Below are 26,295 nucleotides of genomic sequence, written 5' to 3' on the forward strand. Positions count from 1 at the left end.
TTATCTTATATATAAGAAAATCATAAAACTCCCACCAGAAAACTTACAAATAATAAATGAATGCAGTAAAGTTGGACACAAAATCAACATACAAAAATATGTTGCATTTCTACACACTAACAACAAACTACCTTAAAAAGAGACAAAGAGTATACCCAAAGTGATCTATAGATTCAATGCAACCTCTATAAAAATTCCAATGGAATTTTTGACAGAAACAGAAAAAGCTAAAATTTGCATGGAACTGTGAAGATCATGAACCATAGGCAAAGGAACATGAGAAAGAACAACGAAATTGGAGGCATCACACTTCCTGATTTCAAACTGTATTACAGAGTAAAAAAACCCCACTACTGTACAAAGACCAATGGAATAGAATTGAGAGTCCATAAATAAACCCATACATATAAATACATCAACTAATATCTCACAGGGGAGCCAAGAATACACAATGCTAAAAAGGATCAAATGGTGTTGGGAAACTAGACATCCACAAGACAAAAAATTGTAATTGGACCTGTATCTTATGCCACTCTCAAACATTAACTCAAAATAGATTAAAGAGTTAAATATAAGACCTGAAACCATAAAACTTCTAGAAGTAAACGGAGGGAAAAAACCTTCTTGACACTGGTCTTGACTAGGATCTTTCTGATACGACACCAAAAGCACAAGCAACCAAAGTAAAATAATAAGTGGAATTACATCAAATTAACAAGCTTCCGCAATGCAAAAGTACCAATTATAAAAATGAAAAGGCAAGCTATGGAATGGGAGAAAATATTTTCAAACCATGTATGTGATAATGCATTAATACGCAAGAAACGTATAGGGAATTCATCAACTCAACAGCAAAATAACAACAACAACAACAACAAAAAACTCCAAACAACATGATTGAAAAATGGGCAAAGAACCTTAAAGACATTTTTCCAAAGACATACAAATGGCCAACAGGTACCTGAAAAGGTGTTCAACATCATTGAACATGAGGGAAATGCAAACCAAAACGATGAGTTATAAGCTGACACATGTTAGGATGGCTACTATCAAAGACAAGAGATAAACCAGTGGTGTTGGTGGGAATATAAATTGGTGCAACCGCTATGGAAAACAGTATGGAGGTTCCTCAGAACTATCATATGATCTAGTAATCCCACATCTTGGTATATATTCAAAGGAAATAAAATCAGAATCTGTACTCCCATGTTCACTGCTGCATTTGCCACAATAGCCAAGAAATACAAACAACCTAACTGTTGATGAATAAATGGACAGAGAAAATGTGATACATGCATATAATGGAATTATGCAGTCATAAAAAGAAGGAAATCCTGCCACGTGCTACAACATAGATAGACCTTGACAGCACTTTGCTAAGTGATGTAAGTCAACGAGAGAAAGACAAATACTTCATGATTTCACTTATATGTGGAACTGTAAAAAATTGATTCATAGTAATAGAGTAGATTGTGGTTGCTAGGGGCTGGTACATGGAGGAAACTGGGAGATTTTGGTCAAAAGGTACAAAATTTCAATTATAAGGTAAGTAAGTTCTGGAAATCTAATGCATAGATAGCATGGTGACTATAGTTAATGATAATGTATTCTATACTTGAAAGTTGCTAGAAAGCAGATAGATCTTAAATGATCCTAACACACACACACAAAATGACAACCACCTGAGGTGACAGATGTGTTAACTAATCTTATTGTACCGATCATATAGATATGAAATGCATATGTAGTAAACGTATATGTATGAAATTGTTCTGTTGTACATCTTAAATTACACAATGCTATTTGGCAGTTATTTCTCAATAAAGTCAGAAATAAAAAATAAAGGTTCATAGCAGCATTACTCACAACAGCCGCAAAGTGGAAACAACCCAAACGCCCATCAATTGATGAACAAATAATATTTGGTAAATATATACACTGTAACACTATGTGGCAATGAAAAAGAGAAAGTGATTCATGCTACAAATGATGATCTTTGGAAAAACTATGCTCAAAGAAGCCAGTCACAAAAGATATGATTCCATGTATACGCAATGTCAGAATAGGCAAATCCATAGACATCAAAAGTAGATTGGTGGTTGCCTAAAGCTGAGTGATTAAAGGACTGGGGGTGACTGTTAATGAGTATAAGATTCCTTTAGGAGAAATGAACATGTTCCAAAAATAACCGTGGTGATGTATACACAAGTCTGTGAACATACTAAGAACCACTGAAATGTACATTTTTAAATAGGTGATGTATGGTATTCTAAAAGTGGTTAAACAAAAAGGGGAAATGGGCTTGCTTTTCCTGCATCAATTATGCTTTTAGATGTTGTTATTACCTACTTCGGGTCAATCGGCTCATGACTCTAAAACGTAGATTTGATCAAAAGTGTGTTGTCAAACCCTTATATTAGAGGAAACGTGCACTCTTCCATTTCTAGAAAAGGTAATTTCTTACATAGAAGTATTCGTTTTTCAAAGATCACTGTACTCTGAAAATTGGATATTTAAAACAGTATCAATCATATTGCTATGTTTAAAAAAAATAGACTATTTTTGAGGGCAGTTATTGGTTCACAGCAAAATTGAACAGAAAGCACATTTCCTACATACCCACTACCCCATAAACACACTACCTCCACATAGAAACTAACCCTACCTACACTCACATCCTTCATACTTTCCCCACTATCAAAATCTTGCAACACATTGGTACATTTGTTACAACTGATGACCCTGCCATCACATATCATCATCCCAAGTCCACAGTGTAATAGGATCCACTCTTGGTATTGTACATTCTGCGGATTTTGACAAAATGTATAATGACATGTATCCATCACTATGGTATCATACAGAGTAGTTTCACTGCCCTAAAAATCCTGTGCTCTGCCTATTCTTCTCTCCTCCCTCCCTAATCCCTGGCAACTACTGATACTGATCCTTTGAATGTCTCCAAAATTTTGCCTTTTCCACTACATCATATAGTAGGAATTATACAGTATAGAGGATTTTCATATTGCCTACTTTAACTTAGTAATATGCATTTAAGTTTTCACCCTGTCTTTTGATTGCTTGATAGCTCCTTTCTTTTTAGTTCTGAATAATATTTCATTGCTTAGATATACCACAATTATCTAACAAGTCACCTGCTGAAGGACATCTTGGTTGCGTCCAAGTTTTGGCAATTATGGATAATGCTTCTATAAACATGTATGTGCACGTTTTTGGATGGACATAAACTTACAACTCATTTGGGTGAATACCAAGGAGGACAACTGCTGGGTTATATGGTAATAGTTCTTTTACTTTTGTCAGAAACTGCCCAACTTCGGAAACTGTATTCCAAAGTGGCTGGATTCTTTTGCATTCCCACCAGCAATGAGTGGGAGTTCCTGTTGCTCCACATCCTTGTTAGCATTTGGTCTTGTCAGTGCTTAGTGTTGTTTTAATTTGTAATTCCCTAATGGCATATCACATTGGGTACATCTTTGCACATGCTTATTTGCCATCTGTATATCTGCTTTGGTGAGGTGTCTGTGCAGGGCTTTTGCTCTTTTTTAATTGCATTGTTCCTTTTCATATTATTGAGTTTTAAGAGTTCTTTATACATTTTGAATAATTAGTTCTTCATCATATGTATTATTTGTAAATATTTTCTCCCACTCTGTGGCTTGTTTTCTCATTCTCTAGATAATTTCTTTAAAGAGCAGAAGTTTTTAATTTTAATGAAATCAATTTAGCAATTCTTTTTTCACAGTACCTTTGTTCTTACACCTAAAATGTCACTGTCATACCCAAGGTTATCTAGGTTTTCCCCTATGTTATCTTCCAGGAGTTTTATAGTTTTGCCTTTGACATTTAAGTATAAGATCCATTTTAAGTTAATTTTGGTGAAGGGTGTAAGGTCTATGTCTAGCTTTTCTCATGTTGGTGTCTATTTGTTCCAGCACCACATGTTGAAAAGACTATCTTTGTATATGCACACATAATTGAATATATTTTTTCTATTATTATTTTGAACAAATTATTTGCTAGATCAGTTAATAAGAAAAATAAAAGTTTTTATTTTTACCTTCAATTATTCATTCTATGATGCTCTTCTTTTTTTTTTATGTAGAATCAAGTTACTGGTATATACAATTTTTCTGCTCTCTGAAGAACTTCTTTTAACATTTCTTGCAAGACAGGTTGACTGGCAACACATAGTTTCAACTTATTTCTTTTATCTAAGATTCCTTATTTCTCCTTCACTTTTGAAGGATACTATTGCAGAGTACAGGACGGTAGGTTGGTGACTTTTTTCTTTCAATCCTCTAAGTACTTCACTTCATTGTCTTCTTGTTTGCATAGTTCCTAAGAGAAGTCAGATGTAAATCTTGTTTTTGCTCCTATATAAGGTGTTTTTCTCTGGCTTACTTTAAGATCTTATCTCTGATTTTCTATAGTTAAATATGATATGCTTAGATGAAGGGATTTTTTGGAGGCATTTACCTTGCTTTTTGTTCTCTGAGTTCTGGTTCTATGGTTTGGTATCTGATATTAATTTGGGGGAAATAGATAACACTGCTTCAAATATTTCTCCTGTTCTTTTCTCTTTCTTCCCCTCTGGTATTCCCATTACATGTATGTTATGCCTTTTGTCTTCTCTTTTTTTTTCTTAGTTGTCCCACATTTCCTGCACATTCTATTTTGCTTTTTATACTCATTTTTCTCTTTGCTTTTTCATTTTGGAATTTTCTATTCGTATATCCTGAAGCTTAGAGATTCTTTCCTCAGTTTTGTCCAGTGCACAAATGAGCCCATAAAAGACATTCTTCATTTCTGCTACAGTGTTTTTGATCCCTAGCATTTCTTTTCTATTCCTTCTTAGAGTTTCCACCTTTCTCCTTACATTTCGATCTGCTCTTGCATGCTGTCTGCTTTATCCATTAGAGCTCACAGCACATTAATTATAGTCATTTTAAATCTGTGCTCTGATAATTCCAAAATCCCTGCCATATCTCAGGCTGGTTCTGATGCTTGCTCTGCCTCTTCAAACTATGTTTTCGCTTGTAATATTTTCTTGATAGCCAAAATAAAGTACGAGTAAAAGGAACTGCAGTATAAACGTCTTCAATAATGTGGTGGTAAGGGAGAAGAGAAGCATTCTACAATCCTATAAAGTCTCAGTTTTTCAGTGAGTCTGTGTCTCCAGACTTTGAACTTCATATGAGGTTCTCAAGCTTCTGTTTTTTTTTAGCTTTAGGTTGGACAGTACAGCTAGAGTGGGCTGCAGTTGGGTATTTCCCTTCCCCCAAGTCAACTGGTTTCTAAAAATATTCCAACAGCTCATGCCTTGGTAAAACAGTTTATCTTGAGAGCGGGCCTTTTTAAGAACAGAATGCTCTGGTATATGTCAGAATGGTTAATTTTCCTCTCCTCTTGCTAAATCATGAGGGATTTTTTTCTTTGATATTCACTGTGATACCCTAGTCAAGCTCCCAGAGGTAAAACTCACAATAATGTGAGGCTCCTCCTTAGACTGGGTCCCCTGGAGTTTTTAACTCTCAGATTTTCCACACTGAGTTTCCAATAAGGTTAATCATGGTTTAGGTTTTCCTACCCTGGCACTGATTCCCATGGAGGTTTCTGCTCTGTATCTGCCTGTATGTCCATCTAATCCAATCTATATCTGCCTGTCTGTCCATCTAATTTTGGGGGGCAGTAGTTTGCAGTATGACCTCAATTCTCTGAGGGATTTAAAAAGAGCTGTTAACTTTTTCAGTTTGTTCAGCATTTTATTGTTAGGAGGGAATGATAATTTCAAAGTTCCTTATATGCTGAAACAGAAACCCTGCTATTGGCTTTTTAATGCACAAGTTTCAAAAAAACTCAATTTTGTAGATTTCTATGCCTGGTCACTTTTGATTTCAGGAAGTACGTATTAAAAAGCTAGAAATGTTAAAATACTAAATCCTTAAATTATTACATTTCATCCTTACATGTCAATTCGAAGTACAGACTATAATTTTAGACTGTTACAGTGTTAACATATGAAAAGATTTTTCAAACTTTTTTCCAGCAAATAAGTGGGAAGTATTTTTCGCCTGAGTAGTAGTCATTCTTAAGTAACTTGGCAAATACATATTAAAAAATCATATAATTTCCAACTATTCCTATGCTAAACAAAGCACTGCTCATTTTCATCAATAAGCATGGTTTAAAAACAAACATGTAAGAACGCAAAAGACTCTTCGGATGTCTATTTCATTTGATTTATAAGTGTGCAATAATCACTTTTTAAATGAAAATTAAAAATATTGTCTCATAGAAAGTAAAACACAAAAATCTCAAGCGAATATTCATTTTTGTATACAAACAACTGAAATAAATGAGTTTCCCCCTTAAGACTAGTTCCTTCAAATAGACTGATTTTAATGGGCTACATTTCCCTAAAACAAAATTCTTCCAAACAACACAAATAAATAAAATATTACTTTAATTGATATTATTTATATTATTTATAATAACTTTAGAATATAGAAGAAATTTGCTCACACAAAACGTCAAGAATGTAATTAAAAATTTTCAAATTCTAAATGGATTTTCTACAAAACAAATTTCAAACACAAGTAGTTGTTATTTTTCAGACTGAGAGACAGGCCACGGTAAGGAAGGACAAGTTTGCTTTTAAATTCTTGAAATATATGCTACAGCAGCATAGGTTTAATGCTTCTTGATTTATTCTTAGGAAGGATTTCCTTCCACTTAGGGGAATGTCACATACAGGCACACCTCGTTTCACTGTGCTTCGAAGATATTGCATTTTTTAAAAAGACCCTCCGTTAGCAAAAAGATTATGATTGACTGAAGGCTCAGATGATGGTTAGCATTTTTTAGCAATGAAGTATTTTTTTAAATTAAAGTATGTACATCGTTTTCTTAGACATAATGCTATTGCACACTTAATAGACTAGAGTATAGTGTACCTATAACTTTTATATGCACTGGGAAACCAAAATATTTGTGTGACTCACTTTATTGCAATGTTCGCTTTATTGTAGTGGTCTGAAACTGAACCTGTAATATCTCCAAAGTATGCCTGTACATTAAGAATATTTCATAAGTAGTGTTTCCTTGGAATAATCTTAAAATGCACTAACTAAAAATATATATAATATTCTTTTAAATATTATTTTAACTGAATTCCAGGAAAATGATTATCTATTGAGAAACTTGAGTAAAGAGTTATAGAATGCAGTGCTTTCTATTATCTTGTTATTTATTTCATCTTGGTTTCTTAGATACTATTACCCTAGAGCTATGCTGTCCAATATGGTAGCCACTAGCTGGGTGATTCTAAGCACTTGAAATGTTGCAAGTCTGAATTGAGGTGTGATGTAAGAGTAAAATACACTGGATTTCAAAAACAATATTAAAGATGTAAAATATCTCATTAATAATTTTATATGTGTTTGATACTGAAGATATTTTGAATAAAATAGTTAAATAAAATAGATAAAGTTAATTTCACTTGTTTTTCTTTTATTTAATGTGACTATTAGCAAATTTAAAATCACATATATGGCTCATACTATATTTCTCTTGTACAATGCAGCCTTAGAAATATAGTGTAGAGAACAATTTTTAAAAAGAAAAAAATAAAGGTCTACCTTTGGTTACAACTCTACAGCAGTTAACAAATGTCTTTGGACATTCTGCACAAACTCCAAATACACAAGTACAAACCAACTGCAGCTGCTGCCTGGATATCATAGGTATCCATCTGTACTCTGGAGATCGTACTAATTCTTCGAACTTTTCTCTCAATTGTGCAGGGGTCTGAGGAGTCTTCGTGAGAAGAAGTAAAGCCAGTAAGAAGGGATCAAATCATTAATAAGCAAGAGTAAACAGGCTCATAAGGATTTCTCCTAGGATCCACATAGTTGAGTATTTAACCTTTGTACTACTTCATGTTTTCTTGGTTCCCCAGTAAAGGCAAATGCTGTACAGTCTTGCGCTTCATAATGACACTGATGAATGACACACTGCATATATGACAGCGGTGCCAAAGATTAGTACCATAAAATTAGTACCATATAGCCTAACTGGTAGTAGGCTATATCGTCTAGGTTTGTATAAGTGTACTCGATGATGTTCACTCAATGATGAAATCACCTAACAACACATTTCTCAGATCTTACCCCCATCCTTAAGTATGCATGACTGTATTTTATGCTGCTTTTACAATGTACAGAGTAAAAGCTCTGAAACATCATTTTGATCATCTCCAATTACTTGTAACAAACACTGATTCACCATTTCCTTTCTTTCTAATGGTTAAGCAATGCAAACTCAGTAATAGCAATTAAATGTCAATGTGAAAGCCATCTCAGTTTAATAAAATTTTATTCTGGTTTAAGGTTCTTGACTTGCAGACAGCTAGATAAAGCCTAATATTTATGAAACCACAATCCAAAATATTAATGTGAGACTTGCATAATTCCCCATTCAAGGAGTCTACCAAACAAGTATCTCCTACCTCAAAAGTGTGGTTTTGGTCTCTTTTAAATAATGGACCCCAAAAGATCACATATTAGAAACACTAACACCACTACTGGTAGAAAAGGGGAAAAAACCCCTCTGAGTGTACAGGAATCGATGGAACAGAAAGCTGGATAGTAACGGATGGAAGCAGATCACATTACCAAAGAGATTGTCTATATTTTTCTTGGTAACTTTTATATAGAAAAATGAACAAATCTTAAATTCAGTCCATTCCTGAGTTCTGACAAACACCTACAATTGTTACACAAATTTATCAATATTAGAACATTACCAAAGAAAGTTCTCTCATGGCTTTTTTAGTCATTCCCCACCCCTTGCCCATACAGAGGTTACCAGTGTTCTTATTTCTGAAATCATAAATTGAGTTTGTTCTACAATTTCATATAAATAGAATCAAAGAATATTTATTCTTTTTTCTTTTTAGTTTCTTTCATTCAGCATAGTGTTTTTGAGATTAATCTGTCTTGTATGTACAGTATTTTATTCCTGCTTATTGCTGAGGAGTATTCCATTTGTGAGTACATACCAGTGTGTTTATGTACCCATCAGTTATTGCCAGTAGAGTTTTACGAATAAAGATGCTAAGAATATTCTTGTACAGATCATTTGGTGGGCATATGCTTTAAATTCTCGTGGATAGTTAGAATTTATGGGTCATAGGTTATTTATTATATTTAGTTTTATAAGGAATTGTCAGATCACTTCCTGAAGTGGTTATACCATTTTACATTCTCACTAATACTGTATGAGAGTTCTGATTGTCTTACATAGTCACTAACATTTGGTATTGCCAGTCTTTGCAATCTTACGCATTCTTAAACATGAAGTGGTATTTAATTGGAGTTTTAATTTGCATTATCCTGTTTGCTACTGAAGTTGAACATTTTCATGCGTTTATTTGACATTCACAAGTATTTATTTGTGAAGTGTACGTTCACTTGCTTTGCTCATTTTTTATTGAATTGTTTTTTATAATTCTAATTGTATTTTTATTATTTTATTCATTATTGAATTGTAGAAGTTCCTCATACATTCTGGATATTATTCTTTTGTCAGATATATGGTTTGCAATCATTTTCTCCCAGTCTTGGTGTGTCTTTTTACTTTCCTAACAGACAAGCAGCAGTTTTTATTCTATTCAATGAAGGTTAATTTGCCAGTTTTTTCTTCTTATTGTTTCTAGTGTCCTGACGAAATACCTGTCTATCCCTAAGTCACAAAGATATTCTTTTATGTTTTCTCTGGAAGTTTTATATATATATACACATACACACACACACACATATGTATACACACACACATATATATATACATACACACAATTTTTTATACTTTGGTCAATGATCCATTACAATTGACTTTTTGCATATGGTGTAAAGAATGGATCAAATTCATTTTCTTCCAAGTAGATGTGTAAGACTTCCAGTATTTTTTGTTGAAAAGACTTTTCTTTCTCCACTGGTTACTTTGGTGCCTTAATCAAAAATCATTTGAAATTATAAGTGGGGTTCTATTTCGGGTCTAAAAGATCTATTTTATATTCTAACACCATTACTACACTGTGATTACTGTAGCTCTATAATAAAGCTATAAATTGATTAATATAACATCATCTTTTTCAAAATAGTTTAGATTTTTTCTGTATTTCCATGTGAACTGCAGAATCTATTCACCAATTAAGGGTAAAAAACCTAGTAGGATTACCGTAGATATTGCATGGAATCTAGTAATTAATTTGGAAAAAATGGACCTTTTAACAATTTTGTTTCAAAATATTGCTCCAGTTATTTAGGGCTTCTTTCATTTTTCTCGGCAACTTTGTAACTTTTAATGTAGAGATTATACATGTTTTTGTTACATTTATTTCTAAGTGTTACATGTTTTTGTCGCTATTGTAATTAGAATTATCTTTTTATTTAATTTTCTAATTGTTTGCTGCTAGTATATAAAAACATAACTGCGTTCTGACTTCGTATCCTCTGACATTGTTAAATTTACTTATGTTTAATAGTTGTCTTGAAGTTCCCTTAGGATTTCTTTGCAAATAATCATGTCATTTATGAATATGTATAGTGTTACTTCTGTCTTTTTAATTTTATGCCTTTTATTTCTTTTTCTTGAAGGCTATAACTTCTAGTGCAATGTCAAACAGAAGTGGCTAGAGTGGACTTCCTTGCCTTGTTTCCAGTCTGAGGGAAAGCGCATTCAACATTTTGCCAGTTAAAAATGATAGCTCCAGCTGTAGGTTTTCCAAAATTGACTTTTATGAGACTGCACTAGTACTCCTTGTAGCCCTTGTATTCCTAATTTGCTGAGACTTTTTGTAACAAATGGCTGTTGAACTTTGTCAAATGCCTTTTCTGTATATACTGAAAGTTATCATATTTCTTCCCCTGCTCTGTTAATACGGTAAATTAAATTAACTGGTATCAAATATTAAGCCAATCTTGCATTCCTAAAATCCCACTTGATCATGGTATGTTGTCCCTCTTAAATGTCATGGATTTTTGCATCTATATTCATCAGGGATATTAGAGATGTATTATTCACTGATATTTACAATTCATACTATAGACATTACTAACACAAAACATTAGGTAACGCAGCTTAACAACTCATTTATCTTAGACACAAGAAGTGACTAGAAAAACCCACCAACAAATAAAAACAAAACTTTCTGTCAATATCTTCTACTGGTATTTAAAGGCCTATGTAGAGGTTAGGGCAGTGACAAGGCAATCACCCAGATCAGATGCCTATAAACCTGATTCAAAAAACACTACCTACCTCATCTACCACTCCTAGGAAAAGCAGAAATCACTATGCCATATCCATGTTTAATCACTCATAAAAAACATCTCCTATTAGTTCCTATTAGATACCAATCTAACAAGAGCTTGGTGAGCTGGAAGGTCACGTGATCCTGCTCACTGTCCTACACTTTGGGCTTCCTGATAGTGTCACTTAAAACACTGATGTCCACTGATTTCCTAAACATTCCTCTTCTTGATTTCCAATAAAACAAAATAAATGCTGTTCCTCCTTGTTTGCTCAAGACTCGAATGGAGTACTGGCATAAATTAAGATCAGTTTTGTATCCCCAGTCCCTCCAAGTATAAATTAGAACAGTATTTACCTTACATGCATGATGTAAAGATTAAAAGAGAAAAATACTTGAACAAACTTATTACAGTATATATTAACAGCAGATGCATGTTGAAAACGATGACTGCTTCCCCAAGAATACCAAACCAAAACTAAGAATAAAATAATGATCTTTTGCATTCGTTTTCTATTTCTGTATAACAAATTACCACAAACTTAGTAGCTTAAGTTGCCATCTCAACTTCTACAGGTCTGAAATCTGGCATGGTCAGCTGGGTTCTTGGCTTAGCTTTTCACAGGGCTGAAATCAAGATGTCAGTAAGGCCAGGCTCTTAGGTTCTAGGAAAGCTCATTCAGGTTGTTGGTGAAATTCAGTCCCTTGCAGGTCAGCAAAGTCTCCATTTCTTTTCTGTCAGCTGAAGTCTGACAGGCTGTGTGCTTTCCTGAAGTGGCACCTTCCAACTTAAGTTGGCACAAGTGTGTAGAATCTCCTTCCCATCAATGATTCAAATCTCTCTGACTTCCTCTTCTGCCACCTGCCAGCAGCAAAAGCTCTCTGCTTTTCAAGGCTCAGATGATTAGATGAGGTCAACTCAGATGATCTCCATTTTAAGATTACTATCTATTTAACATTACTATACCATATAACAGAGTGATAGAAGTGATATCTCATCATATCCACCTGTTCAGGAGATTAAGAGGAACATCTTTGACTACTATTATAGAAATTCTTCCCACTTTCTGCCCTAGCATGCAACAAACCCCCCAAAAAAACAACAACAAAAAACTTGACCACAATGGGCAGAAAAAGGGAAATAGAAAATCAGGTAACTAGGCAACCTATAATTACTTTAAACAACTGACTATGAACAATGAAGAATTAATGTTTTATAGTCCATAAAATCATTCACTAAAAAACAGAATTATTTTTTTCCTGAAATCTTGAGTATTTCTCACCAACTCAGTTCTCTCTTCCTAGATTAACAAATTTTTAGTTCCCTTTAATATGGTGATATGATTACCTTGAACTGTATTAATGAAAAAATCATATGTTGGATTACCAATACATGATGCTCCCTTAGAAGATACTCAGCAAAATGAAGCTTAAAAATACATACCTTAGGATTCAAAAAGGTTAAAACAATCAATGGAATTGCTTATGTGTCGTCATCACAGTTCCAAATCTAGTACTTAGAATCAGCACTGAGATATTCTTTATATCACTATTAGAAATTAGTAGCTTATTTTACAAGTAGATCAAATGAAACACTCATAATAGTATTAAACAATAAAGAGAGAAACAGGTCTATGTTATAACCTATAAACAAAACACTCAGAAAAAGTCTGACCCAATTAAAAAATGGGCAAAAGACTAGGACAGACATCTCACCAAAGATATATAATTGGCAAATAAGCATATGAAAAGATGTTCAACATCATATGTCATTAGGAAAATGCAAATTAAAGCAAGATCCCACTACACTACACGCTATTAGAGTGGCCAAAATCCACAACACTGACAACACCAAGTGCTGCCAGTGGTGTGGAGCAACAGTAAGATTCATTCACTGCTGGTGGGAATGCAAAATGGGACACCCACTTTGAAAGACAGTTGGGCAGTTTCTTACAAACCTAAAGACACTCTTATCATATGATCTAGCAACTGCAATCCTCAATATTTACCCAAATGAAGTGAAAATTTACGACCACACAAAAACCCGCACATCAATGTTTACAGCAGCTTTATTCATCATTGCCAAAGCTTAGAAGCAGCCAAGATGCCCTTCTGTAGGTCAATGGATAAATAAGTTATGGTATATCCACACAATGGAAAATTATTCAGCACTAAAAAGAAATGAGCTATCAAGTTATGAAGATTTATGGAAGAACCTTCAATGTGTATAACTAAGTGAAAGAAGCCAATCTGAAAAGGCTACACATTATACGATTTCAGCTATATGACATTCTGGAAAAGGCAAACTAGGAAGACAGCAGAAAGATCAGTGGTTGCCAGAGGTTAGGTGGAAGGGACAGATGAATAGACTGAGCAGAGAATTTAGAGGGCAGTGAAACAACTTTGTATGATACCGTAATGATGGATACATATCTAAGCATTTGTCAATACCATAGGATGTAAACACAAAGAGTGAACTCTAATGTAAACTATGGATTTTAGTTGATAATGACATATCAATATTGGCTCATCAATTGTAAAAAATATGTCAGAGTAATGCAACATGCTAATAAACAGGGGAAAATGTCGGGGGAGAACTGAAGGAGAGAGAGAGGAGGGGGTAATGGGAGAACTCTGTACTTTTCACTCAGCTTTTCTGCAGATCTAAAACTGCTTTAAAAAACAAGAACAACAAATGTCCTGTATGAAGAATGAAATACATTAGAAACAGTTCAACTAATATTCAAATAATTTAGATCAGGTAAAGCTATTTAAAATATACACATCCCCTACTGAAAATAAAGACGTCTAATGTGATTTTAGAAAGCCTGATTTGGTTAAAACAAAGGGATTAAAAACCAAAATGCATAGTTCAGATTAGTGCTGATATTTATAATAAAAACAACTTGGGTCATAAATAAAAATAAGACAGAAAAAAAAATCTAATGTTATTCATTATAAAAATTAAATGAAGTTAATTTCTTAAGATACTGAGACGCCTATTAAATACTTAGTACATAGAAATAAGGACCAGATTTGATAACCTTTACTATCAAATCATTCTATGTAACAATTACCAAAATATAATTCCTCCAAATCTTGGTTCTGTGGCAGTTAGTCTATTATGCTGACTTGTTGATTATGTGAGGATTCTTTTGTTACCTGACAAATAATCTTAGATTTCTTGCAGATTTAACTTTCTTAACATTCTTGCACATTCTTCAATATTATATCTTTACAAATTCCACATATTTTATAAGTATTCTTTAGGATTAGAGTTTTTATGGAGCTGAGTAAATTATTGACTACATAATACACTAGTTTGATTTCATTTTTTTTTCATATCCCATTCAATTACCTCTATCAATATTTCAGGAGCTAATAATTTTGGTGCGTTTAAAAATTAAAGTTTAGAGAAATTTCATCATTGCCACATTAGGATCAATATAGACCTTCTTTTTTTTGTTTTTGTTTTTTTCTGAGGAAGATTAGCCCTGAGCTAACATCTGTTGCCAATCCTCCTCTGTTTTGCTGAGGAAGACTGGCACTGGGCTAAGATTTGGCCTATCCTTTATACGGGATGGTGCCACAGCATGGCTTAAAAAGTGGTACATCGGTCCGCACCCGGGATCCGACCCTGTGAAACCTGGGCTGCCAGAAGTGGAGCACACCAACTGAACCGCTATGCCACCGGGCCAGCTCAGCAATTTTTTTTTTTTTTTTTTTTGCTTAACAAGTTAACAAATGTCTCTTACTAGATATTTTCAAAGAATTCATATTTATTTCTATGACGTATGTGACATTTCACTACTCACCTTTTTTAGATGGCTTGGGTGGTATAACAGGGCCAGGTTCTATGTTGTCATAAAAACTATTCACGGCTTTTAGATCCAAGTTGCCTATGAAAAAAGGCACTAGGAAATTAAGATTCTATCTCCTATTATTTTATTTTATTAAGAAAAACCAGTAAACTGTGGGAATAAAACATGGAAGAAAGACAATCCTTTCCCACAATTTCAAATCTCATTATCCCACCCTTCCCCTTTAGAAATCCGCTCTCTATCAGTGTGAGAAAAGACCTGAGAAAACTACAACACCATATTTGTGTATAAGTTGTCATCTGAAGGACTATTTGTCCAGCTACAAGGTTGGTCTCGTTAGCCAAGATTAAGCGTCTGGGACATTTCAGGAGGTAAATGAAGAAGAGAAATGAAAGCACAGCTGAAATGGTTTCTCTTTACGCAAATTTTGACTAGAAGAACAAATTGTGAGAAGAAATATCTAAAAATGATGAAACTTCACTTTCCTGTCTTTCATAATATATCTTTAATATTATCCATTCTAAGTGCAACTATGGAAAGAGTCTAATGTAAAAACAGCAAAGATTAAACCAAGTTGTTATATTTTAACACAGCTAAACAACCTGGATAAAGGTGAAATAGCTCATGGATTCTTATCCTCAAGAAAGGACATTCTTAAATGTTACCTAGAGATTTATCAATGGTAAAAAAGATATTGTGCTTATTTCAGAAAAATTAGAACAATCCTAAGAATTTAAACTTATGTCAAATATTTCACCTCTTTTAAAATGTTCACTCCCTGATCTAGTGCCAGTATTTCAGCCACATCTCCTGTCTTGACTCCTTTAAGATAAGTTTTGAGCCAGGTTCTTGTTTTGGATCCTATCTCCACTTCTGCAAACCCTATCACAGTAAACTGATTTTTCTAAACAATTCCAATTAACCTTTGCAACTATCCATGCTTATTTACAGAGGATGCTGTAAGGTATTGATAATTCAAGTTTACTGACTCTCTTGATTTGTAGACCTATATTTTTCCAGCAGAATCTCCTTCTTCTAAACATGTACTATAGACGCTTTGCATCAAATTATGCACTGATAATTCACCTAGATGTCCAAAGAGTGCCTAAATTTATTCTCTGATTTGAAAGTTATAGATTGTAATTTCATTATAAAAAGTTTTCTTGAGGGGCCGGCCCAGTGGCGCAAGCGGTTAAGTGCGCGCGCTCCACTGCGGCGGCCCCGGGTTCGCTGGTTCGGATCCCCGGGCGCGCACCGACGCGCTGCTTGGCAAGCCATGCTGTGGCGGCGTCCCATATAAAAAGTGGAGGAAGATGGGCACGGATGTTAGCCCAGGGCCATCTTCCTCAGCAAAAAAAGAGGAGGAGTGGCGGATGTTAGCTCAGGGCTGATCTCCTCACAAAAAAAAAAAAAAAATGTTTTCTTGAGAGTGGACGGACGGAAGTTAACATAATATTGCTATGTTTGGATTTTTTATAAAATGAATTAGAAATACTAAAGTATAAAAAAGCTCATTGTAAGGTTATTGCTCAATGCAGAGAAAAACATAGCTCTCAGCTAAATCAGTAGTCCCCGCAATCCTCATGGGATACGTTCCAAAACCCCCAGTAGATGCCTGAAACCGTGGAGAGCACTGAACATAAGATATACTGTTTTTTCCTACGTATACATACATACCTATGATAAAGTTTAATTTATAAATTAGGCACAGTAAGAGATTAACAACAATAACTAATAATATAATAGAATAATTAAAACAACATACTGTAATAAAAGTTATGTGAATGTGGTGGTCTCTCAAAATCTTATTATCTTGCACTTATCTTTCTTCTTGTGATGATATGAGATGACAAAATGCCTATCTGATGAGATGAAGTGAGGTGAATGAAGTAGGCACTGTGACAGAGCATTAGCCTACTATTTTGATCTTCTGATGATACATCGGAAGGAGGATCATATGCTTCTGGACCACAGTTGACCATGGGAAACTGAAACCACCAAAGCAAAAACGTGGATAAAGGGGTCTACTGTAAAACTTACAGTTGTAGTTTCCTTTGTGGGGTCATTTGGATAAGCTGTTTAATTTTAGGATGAATTTTTGAAAACAATTCATAAACAGTTTTGTACACCACTGATTATTTAACTGGATTTTTTAATACTTAAGATGTTACAAACATATTTCTTCAAAGAAGTATTTTATAGATCCTGTTTTAATTTCTAGATCTGATTTTTCTAATTTTTATTTTTGGTGAAGAAGATTGACTCCCAGTTAACCTCTGTCAATCTTCCTCTTTTTGCCTAGGAAGATTAGCCGTGAGGTAACACCTGTGCCCATCTTGGTCTATTTTGTATATCGGATGCCACCACAGCATGGCTTTATAAGTAGTCCATCTGTCCATGCCTGGGAACCTGTGAACCCCGGGCCATCAAAGAGGAGCAGGCGAACTTAACCACTATGCCGTTGGGCCAGTGGCATAGTGCCATTTCTAATTTTAACCTTTAACTTGTCTCAGTTGTTTTCAGCCCTAGGTAATTCATAGCACCTGTATTTTAGTGATTTCCCTTTAAGTCTTTCCCAAGCATATAGAAATCTTTTTAAAGCATTTGTTTTAGCTTTTATGGAAAAAGTAGTTTTCTTCCCTGCATTCATGTCAATTTATTTGACTGGTGAGTTGGCTAAGTGAAATCAGTATGTCCACTATATGTACTTCTATAATAAACTGAAAAACAAACTATAAGCTGTAGTTAAATATTTTAAGTATTTGCCAATATAAAAAAATGATATGGAAATTATTCTAAAACTGAGAAATCTGATATGATTTTGGATCTCTACTTCTATAGATATTTTTGGTAATAAGCACATAAACATAGTAAGTTTTAGAATGAACACTCATCGATTTATGAAATATTCATTATAAGAGACTAACTAAAAGGATAAATGCAGAATAACAGTATAGAATAGTCTAAAAGATGACAAGTTAATGATGAAACTGCCTAAGTAAAACTACTTTTGATCTCCCATATCTATCTAGGATGGGACGGAGGTCTCTGCACCAAGATTGTAATCTTATATAACCTCTCTCTTAAATCTGTAACACCAAACTTAACAACTTAAATACCACTCTATTACTTATGATTTACCAGATCATCAAGTCTATACCTCTGGACTGAAGGAGGTCATCTTCTTTCAGTGTACAGTCAACATTTATCTGGAGCTATCTGTTCATACTTCTCAATCTTGTCATTTCCTCAGGCTAGTAAAAAAGGACCCAAAATAACAATGCGGCAAAGTCATATCAAGCTTGACATTTAAAAGTTGCACTTTATGTTCATTTTTATGACTATTAGCAAAATATGGCCTTGGTCCACAACAAACGACATGTTTAAGAAGTTCTATATATATGTTTTTAAAAGGAGAAGTTAGGGGGCCAGCCTGGAGGTGCACGCACTCCACTTTGGTGGCCCAGGGTTCGCAGGCTCGGATCCCTAGGTGAGCACCAATGCACCACTTGTGAAGCCATGCTGTGGCGGTGTCCCATATAAAATAGAGGAAGACGGGCATGGATATTAGCCCAGGACCAATCTTCCTCAGCAAAAAGAGGAGGATTGGCATCAGATGTTAGCTCAGGACTAGTCTTCCTCATAACAAAAAAAAGGAGAAGTTAGGTAAAATGGGGACATAAAAATAGCCAAATATAAATATGTAACAAAATCTACATAAAACGTGGTAAACTATAATAATAGACAGTATTCTAATATACTTCTTTAATCACATAAGCATTGAGAATATTTTATTTTGATGTTTATATGGCATGGGAAACTATAAGAATAAACCTTTTAAACAGGCAATGCCAATGATTTTAGTTTTGTCTATGTTGGTGGAAATGATTACCACCAACATGTGGTATGTGACAGGCACTTTGTTTAGCATAATTCTATTATTCTTTCCTCATAACAACCCTTCAGAGTAGATACTAAATTCACCTCCAATTTGCAGATGAGGAAATGAGGCAGAGAGAGATTAAAGACTTTTCTCAAAGTCATAAATCTTCTAATTGGTACAGCCAGGATTTACATAGAAATCTTCCATGCAAATTTTATTTTTCAGTTTTCTTTTCTAAATTGAAAAAAAGCAATTAATGTATGGCATGCATTCTTGCTCATTTATTTTCTTCTGCCTAGATTTCTCCAACGCGGCCCAGCCTACTCAACAGGACTTTCAAGTACATATATATGGCACTGAAATGTGAGGTACATTCTAAAGTTCATTTAAATAGTGTTTTGTGTTTCTTTTCACATTCTTAATTTCTTTACTACTGTATATATGTACAGTAAAAAGTAAAGTCAGAGATTAGAACCTACAAGGCATGAATATTGAAGCTATTTTTTTCACTGTGATAAGAATACTTAACATGAGATGTACCCACTTAACAAATTTTTAACTTCACAATACTATATTGTTAATTACCAGCACTATGTTACACAGCAGTTTAGAATTTATTCATCTTCCATAACTGAAACTTTATATCTGTTGAGCAGCAACCCTGCACTTTCATAATACTGCAGGGGTTAATTCAATTATAATGGCAATCTCAATTACACAAAGTAAAATATTAAATATCTTCCATTATAATACATGTGCGAAAGCACATATTTTGCTAAACACTGAATATGTTTAGTGACACTGAAGAAAAATGAGCAAAAATTATATCTTAACCATAAAAATGTAGTATGTTATATGCGACAAGATATTATCAAATAACAGAAGAATGCCCATTGAGTCAGCATTATCAAAACTTTAAAATAAGTGATATAAGGAACAACTGTATTTTGTAAATGCTGTAAGAAAAAGTCATTTTGAAATATTCATTATGGATTACTCTTTTCATTGTTATTGCCAAACCATACGCCATTAATATGTAAAATGTTTAAGCCTGACTACCAGGCAAAATTAAAAAGCATTTAAAATATATATAATACCTTGGCTGATGTTACCTGGAAGTGATATTATCCGTGGCTCAAGAATCTCCCCCTATTAGTGGAAATAATTGGTTAGGTTAGTTATTAACATTGGAGGACACAGAGAACTATGTGAAAGAATAATGTCAGTTAAGTTTGGAGTGTAAAAGTTCTCAGATTGAAACTGTCAGAGAAGACCAGTTGACACTGGACTAGTTTTAGGAACTAGAAATATTGATGCTAGCCTGAAGGTGCTCAGTGGTAGAGCCAGGAAGTGGAAACCATATGTGATGGCCTCTAAAAAAAATAAGCAGAAGACAGGGTGAATACATCGGAGGGAAAAGTCTTGCCTCTGAGACTCCAAAGTATCATCTCATACAGACTAGCAGTTGATGGTATACTGATCACATAAAACAAGGAGGATGTTACTATTGGAGCTACAGTTAATTAGGGCAGAACGTGATATAACAAATGACAGAGCCATTACTGGGATGGAGAGTATTGGAGTTCCAGATGGGAAGGGAGTATTGCCTTCTCTTCCAATTAGTAAAAAAGGTAGAAATAAAGTGAGAGAGAGGAAAAAATTAGCTCTGGACACAATTTGAGGAGAATTTTATGTGCAGTCATCAAATTCTATATAATTTGACAATATTCTACACAAACCTAGAGTAATAGTTATCTTATAAATTTGACTTCTTACAATGATTGGAGGAAAGGCCATTCAGCAAAGTAACTTCAGAGGAATGAGGGAGATTGGCAGAGAAATAGAGTAATAAAGTGATGATTGGATCAAAGGAATAAAAGATGAGGAGCCAGGATCTGTGGGCCTTTGGTTTGTTGATTTTATTAACTAGTTGTGGCATTTAGGCATCATCTTTTATGTCTTAAATGAATCTCAGTACTCAAAAGAACATCTATCTTCCTTGTCTCAGTGATTTTGGGAGAATTTTATAATATGATGAGCAGGAACTTTGAATTGGATAAAATAGCTTCGTGATGTGAATAGTATTCTCATAGTAATATTGATGGTAGAATACACAGATTGGAATTGAAAATGGATTTCTTATGTAAAGAGGCCTTTAAAGTGAGGAAGGATTCCGTGTGATTTTGGCATTTAAGTATATGTTACTATCCGTTATTAAGAAACTGTTTCATGTGTTTCTATACATTCTCCTTGGCTACAGTGTAATGTTATAAAAGGCAAGAGTTTTTTGTTTTTTTGTTTTTTTGTTTTTTTTTTACTTCAAAACGAATCCTTTATGTGCCAAAGTATATCATAAGTGTTCAACAGATACCTATTTGATTAATGCCTAAACACCAATTTTTACAGGCAATTGAAGAATGAATATTCTAGTACTTAATTTGGAAAAACCAGGAAGAAAGAACTTATATAGAAGAAAGATTATCAGAGCCTTGATTAAAGCAGTGATTATATGGGTAAAGTGAAAGAACATTAATTTATACAACTAACACTGATTTAGCACTAAATATATGACAGGAGCAAACAATTATAAATAGGACCCAAGACACGAGGATTGAAATAGAAGAGATTGTGGATTGTATTCCCATAACAAGGCAGAAATTCCTTAAGGAATTAAGGGGACTTAAAAACATTCTTAGTTGAAGGAAAACTAATTTGTTGTTAGCAATCCTACCCTTAAAGAGTGATTGAAAGAGGTTTTCTAAACAGAAGGGAAATAACAGACACAGGCTTGGAATGTCAGAATGGAAAGAAGAATGTTGGAATGGGTAAAATAAAGATAAGTGCCATAGACTAGCCTTCTCATTAGTTTCTTAAATCATATTTTATGGTTGAAGCAAAAGTTTACCACCACCTGATGTGGTGCTTAATAGGTGTAGAGGAAATAGTAAAGATAATTATATTTTCAAAGAGTGGGGGGTAAAGATACTTAAATGGAAGTAAAATATCTATACTTCACTTGAAGTAGTAAAAGAGCAAAACTAGTAGATTGTGAAAAGTTACGTAGGTATATTGTATTACCTAAAGCAACCACTAAGTACACTGTACAGAGTGATGCATGAAAAATACAATAATAAACAAAGAATCCGAAACATTATTCAAGTAACCCAAAGAAAGGCAAGAAAAGAGAAACAGAGGAACAGAACCAGAGGAAACAAACAAAAGTAATAAATTGGCAGACTTAAGCCATAACATATTTATAATTACCTTAAATGTAAATGGTCTAAGTAAAATAATTGCAATACAGATATTGGAACAGTGGATAAAGAAAAGATGGTGTACCAATATGCTATCTAGATGAATTCACTTAAACTATAATGATATAGGTAGGTTGAAGTAAAAGGATAGAAAAGGATACACTTGTATGCATTAAGTAAAAGAAAGCAGGAGTAGCTAAATTAATATCAGATAAAGTAGACTTCAGAACAGAAAAAATTGCAAGAGACAGAAACAAGTTGTACGTAATGACAAAAGGGTCAGTACACCAAGAAGAGATATCGACCCTAAATGTGTTTGAAACAAACAATAGAGCTGCAAAATATGTGAAGTAAAAACTAACAGAACTGGAAGGAGTAATAGACATATTCACAATTATAGTTGGAGACTTCAAACCCCTCTTTCAATAACTGATAGATCTACTAGACAGAAAATCATCAAGGATATAGAAGAACTTAACAACACCATTAACCAATAGGGTCTATTCAATATTTATAGAACACTCAACAACTGCAGAATGCACAATCTTAAGTGCCCATGAAACAGATGCCAAGGTAGATCCTATCCTCAGGAATAAAACAAATCTCAACAATTATTTTTAAAATTTGAAATCATAGAAAATGTATTCTCTAGTCAAACTAGATATTGGTATCAGAAAGATAACAGGAAAATCTCCAAACATTTTGAAACTAACAAGAAATTTTTAAATAATATATGAGTCGAAAAGGGAGTCTCAAGAGAAATTTTAAAAAATACATTGAACTGGATCATATGGTAGTTCTATCCTTGATTTTTTGAGGAATCTCCATACTGTTTTCCATAGTGGCTGCACCAACATGGATGGACATTGAGGGTATAATGCAAAGTGATGCTATCCTCCTAGGGATTTTATCAGAAAAGTCAGGTACTTAAAGGAGCTGGAAGTTGAAGGGGAGAAATGTTTTAACTATAGAGAATAATAAAGCTGAGTAATATAACTTTGTAACTAAGAAAATGTTATATTCAAGATTAATAGTTTTTAACATTGTGAAATTTGAGTTATACATTTTTGTTTGTCCATCACCATATACATGTCTCCCTTCACCCCTTGTGCCCACCTCTCTACCCCCATTGCCCCTGGTAACCACAATACAGTTATCTCTGTCCATGTGTTGGTTTATATTCCACATATCAGTGAGATCATACAGTGTTTGTCTTTCTCTTTCTGGCTTACTTCACTTAACATAGTACCCCCCAGGACCATCCATGTTGTTGCAAATGGGATGATTTTGTCTTTTTTTATGGCTGAGTAGTATTCCATTGTATATATATATATACCACATCTTCTTGATCTAAAGGTCAGTCGAGGGACACTTAGGTTGCTTCCACTTCTTGGCTATGGTGAATAATGCTACAATGAAGATAGGGGTGCATAAGCCTCTTTGGGTTGTTGATTTCAGCTTCATTGGATAGATTCCCAGCAGTAGGATAGCTGGATCATAGGGCATCTCTGTTTTTAATACTTTGAGGAATCTCCATACCGTTTTCCATAGAGGCTGCACCAGTTTGCATTCCCACCAGCTGTGTATGAGGGTCCCTGTTTCTCTACATCCTCTCCAACATTTGTTGTTTTTTGTCTTGGTGATTATAGCAATTCTAATGGGCGTGAAGTGATATCTAAGTGTTGTTTTGATTTACATTTCCCTGATGATTAGTGATGTTGAACATCTTTTCATGCACCTATTGGCCATCTGTATATCTTCTTTGCAGAAGTGTCTGTTCATTTCCTCTGCACATTTTCTGATTGGGTTGTTTGTTTTTTTGTTGTTCAGTTGTGTGAGTTCTTTATATATTATGGACATCAACTCCTTGTCAGATATTATTTCTTTTTTTTTTTTTTTTTAAAGATTTTATTTATTTTATTTTTTTCCCCCCAAAGCCCCAGTAGATAGTTGTATGTCACAGCTGCACATCCTTCTAGTTGCTGTATGTGGGACTCGGCCTCAGGATGGACGGAGAAGTGGTGCCTCGATGCGCACCCGGGATCCGAACCCGGGCCACCAGCATTGCAGCGCGCGCACTTAACCACCAAGCCACAGGGCCGGCCCAGATATTATTTCTTTGAATAGGCTCTCTGTTAGTCTTTCCCCCTCTTCTCGCTCAGGAATACCTATAATTCTTATGTTACATTTCCTAATAGAGTCAGATATTTCTCAGAGACTTTCTTCACTTCTTTTTAGTCCTAGTTCTCTCTCTTCTTCCATCTGGAGCATATCTGTATTCCTATCCTCCATAATGCTAATTCTTTCCTCCATATTGTCAGCTCTGTTCTTTAAAGATTCCAGATTCTCCTTTATCTCCTCCATTATGTTCTTCTTCTCCATCATTACTGATTGGTTTTTCTTTATGCTTTCAATCTCTTTTGTGAAGAAACTCCTAATCTCATTGAATTGTTTGTGTTGTCTCATATATCGTTAAATTTTTTTATGATAGCTATTTCGAAATCTCTGTCGTTTAGGTTATGGATTTCTGTATTTTCAGAGTTGGTTTCTGCGTGCTTGTCATTTTCCTTCTGGTCTGGTGATTTCATGTACCTTTGCATTGTAGTTCCTATATTGTCTTTGTTTTTCCTCATCCTGGAAATAACTGGCTGCAATTTCCACCCCCACCACTGTGTGGGGGTAGTGGGCTGTGTAATCTGAGCCTCCTGCACTCTGCCTTGGCTATTCGCTGCAATCCAATGGCCTTTTGGTCTGGTCTGCTCGGCTGAGCTGTAGTGTCTGGCTTGCGGGGAGTGGGGGGCTCTCTCTTATGCCCGCTGGGTCCCTGGCGTGGGGGGCTTCTCACTTGCCCCTCGTTATCCACTCTCCTGGGGTGCTCAGATGTTGATGGTACCCCCTAGGAGTGCTGAGTCCTCTGTGGAAGTTTCCCACTGGCTGAGACAGCCAGAAGAGCTACAGTTTCCCCACAGAGGGCCGCCTCTCCCTCCTCTCTGGGAGCCTCGAGGACCTGGATCACTGAGCTGATGGGGAGGGAGAGGAGTTCTCCTTACCTCTCCCCACTTCCTCTTGGGGCCCAGCACGTTCCACTCTCAGATGTGCAGCAGTGTGGATCTTTCCGATCTTGCTTTTCACTGTCTAGGATTCCATTGTTGGTCTGTGACTGTTCCTTTTGTTGTATCTTATCAGGGGAAGAGTTTACTGGAAAGCTCACTCTGCCATGAGGCTGACGTCACTCTACCAGATTCTTACATTTTTTTCATATCTTCTGATTAAACTGAAGGGAAAAAGGAGCTTCTCAAAAGCTACTACCAATTATTATCAGTATACTGTGTTTTCTCGGAGGAAGGGCTTCAAGATTCACTGTGTGTAATTTAGACTGGCTTGGATTTCTTTCTCTCAACCCTAACAGCCTTTACTATTACTACCCCCCAAACAGCACTTCTAATTTACTGTCGTACATTGTTTAAGTATTTTTCACACAAAAATACATATACCTTCCACGCATTTAATATAATGTTTTGTAAAAGCAGACTGGGAGAAATGATCACTGTCATGCCTTTTGTAATCCTTTTAAGGATTATTTGGGGGCTGGCCTGGTGGCATAGAAGTTAAGTTCATGCGCACTGCTTCGGTGGCCTGTGGTTCGCAGGTTTGATCCTGGGCACAGACCGACATATCAATTGTTAAGCCATGGCTGTGGTGGCGTCCCATATAAAGTGGAGGAAGATGGGCACGGATGTTAGCCGAGGGCCAATCTTCCTCAGCACAAAAAGAGGAGGATTGGCAACGAATGTTAGCTCAAGGCTGATCTTCCTTACACAAAAAAGTAAATAAAGATTATTTCACAGCTGCTCTGTACATTTTTTCAATGACACATACAGCTGGCCACAAATGTGTATCCTGAATTAATTAGGCAAATATGTTTCTAACCAATGTTTTTTTATACTGCCTATTAAGAAATTAATGTTTGCAAATCTGAAGGTAGCACTGTGTGCTTAACAG

The 26,295-nt window shown here is 34.9% G+C and overlaps 1 pseudogene; it reads right to left on the reverse strand.

Moving 5' to 3' along the window:
• Nucleotides 1-26,295, reverse strand: part of LOC147911632 (TGF-beta-activated kinase 1 and MAP3K7-binding protein 3-like) — a 78,166-nt pseudogene that overhangs the window by 13,388 nt on the left and 38,483 nt on the right.

This window comes from Ceratotherium simum, chromosome Y (genome assembly GCF_057802395.1).
Source record: "Ceratotherium simum simum isolate JZ-2026a chromosome Y, ASM5780239v1, whole genome shotgun sequence".
Lineage (NCBI taxonomy): Eukaryota > Metazoa > Chordata > Mammalia > Perissodactyla > Rhinocerotidae > Ceratotherium > Ceratotherium simum.